The 1,374-nt window shown below is 40.5% G+C and overlaps 1 non-coding gene across 1 annotated transcript; it reads right to left on the minus strand.

Moving 5' to 3' along the window:
- Positions 1 to 848: 848 nt before the first annotated feature.
- TRNAC-GCA (transfer RNA cysteine (anticodon GCA)) lies at positions 849 to 920 on the minus strand. The gene has a single exon. It is a non-coding gene; the product is annotated as a tRNA-Cys (tRNA).
- Between the last annotated feature and the right edge of the window lie 454 nt (positions 921 to 1,374).

A 1,374-nucleotide genomic window follows, 5' to 3' on the forward strand; every position in this document is an offset into this window, starting at 1 on the left:
AGTAAGCTCTGGGAGTTGGTGATGGACAGGTAGGCCTGGCGTGCTGCTGTCCATGGGGTCACAGAGTCAGGCACAACTGAGCAACTGAACTGAACTGAACTGATGTATCAGTTTTCTCATCTCAAAATGAACTATGGTACCTTTCCCATAAGTTTATCATGAGGCTTAAACTGTTAATTAACTAACTAAACTACCTGAAGTAAATTATTTAATATTTATAGAATACTTTGAAAGTTACTGGAACTCAGTAATTTTATATAAGTGACTCTTAAGTAAAAGTTGAAAGTATTTCTGGATATCTTTTCCCTAGTGGATCATTTAAGCATCTGCTCTAAAGTTCCAAAAAGCTGAGGAAAAAGAACCTGAATGAACATTTAAGTATATTCACAAGTTTTTGGCAAGAAATTAATTAACTTTATGGGATGACATTAAGGGAAAGCAAAAATGAGAGTTGAATCAGACATTCATGATGGTTTTCATTAAGCCTGAATTGTGCTGAACTTTATTTACAAAGTCTTAGGGGCTGAGCAACTGGAGATAAAACCCAGATATAAGATAGGAAGATAAAACAAGATAGAGGTACTTCCCTGGCAGTACAGTGGATAAGAATCTGCCTTCCAGTGCAGGGGACTCGGGTTTGAACCTGTGTGGCAACTACTGAGTCCAAGTGCTGCAGCCACTGAAGCTCACCCTCCTAGAGCCTTGGGCTCCACAAGAGAATGTGATGTCGCTCAGTTGTGTCTACCTCTTTGCGACCCCATGGACTGTAGCCCACCGGGCTTCTCCATCCATGGGATTTTCCAGGCAAGAGTACTGGAGTGAGTTGCCATTTCCTTCTCCAGGGGATCTTCCCAACCCAGGGATCGAACCTGGGTCTCCTGCATTGCAGGCAGACGCTTTACCCTCTGAGCCACCAGGGACAACAAGAAAAGCCACCACAATGAGAAGCCCACGCACCGCAATGAAGAGCAGCTCCCACATGCTGAACTAGAAAAAGCCCGTGTGTAGTCTGAAGACCTAACACAGCCGCCCCCCTCCCCCCCGCAAATAAACAACAATAAACTCTAAAATAAAACGAGGTCTAAAGAAAGATGGCTCCGAACATCGTAGATAATAATGAAATAAATAATCCTTCTTAACGTAACAACAATAGAATATGAAGCAGGATGAAAATCCATAAGTCAGCCATATGCTGTTTATAAGGAATATTTAAAACATAAACATGGTAAAAGAGTAAATAGTATATTACCAAAAATAAAGGAGGTTATTATTTCTGAAAAGATCAATGGGTTAAGTAGTAAACAATTCCAAACATACATGCAAATCATGACATATGATAAAACATGTAAAGTACATGTTACTGAAACTACCAGG

This window comes from Dama dama, chromosome 15, assembly GCF_033118175.1.
Source record: "Dama dama isolate Ldn47 chromosome 15, ASM3311817v1, whole genome shotgun sequence".
In the NCBI taxonomy this organism is placed as follows: domain Eukaryota; kingdom Metazoa; phylum Chordata; class Mammalia; order Artiodactyla; family Cervidae; genus Dama; species Dama dama.